The 279-nt window shown below is 28.0% G+C and overlaps 1 protein-coding gene across 1 annotated transcript in view; it reads right to left on the bottom strand.

The window, feature by feature from the left end:
- The window catches only part of LOC119582081 (fibrinogen alpha chain-like), an 8,270-nt gene that overhangs the window by 7,557 nt on the left and 434 nt on the right, over window positions 1-279 (bottom strand). The window lies entirely within an intron of this gene.

The following is a 279-nucleotide window of genomic DNA, read 5'->3' as shown; positions in this document are numbered from 1 at the left end:
TAAAATGTTAAATTACAAATAAAACCAGTTCTTGAAAATGCATTGTAGGTTAGAATATAAACTATTGTTTTAATAAAATCCTGTAAACGTTCATACATATAAGATGAACAAAAGAGTCAGTTTGGGAGAAAAGAAAACCAAAATTTATTGAATGATTTGACACTGATAATCCACTTTCCTCTAGCCTCCTATTCAGAGCTGAAGACAAATCAATAACAATTTCGAAACACTTTGCATCACCTTACAATAAATAACAGTTTGTGTATAGTTTCATTTTTT

Source organism: Penaeus monodon, chromosome 15 (assembly GCF_015228065.2).
Source record: "Penaeus monodon isolate SGIC_2016 chromosome 15, NSTDA_Pmon_1, whole genome shotgun sequence".
Taxonomy (NCBI): domain Eukaryota; kingdom Metazoa; phylum Arthropoda; class Malacostraca; order Decapoda; family Penaeidae; genus Penaeus; species Penaeus monodon.
This window is presented reverse-complemented; position numbering and strand designations above follow the sequence as displayed.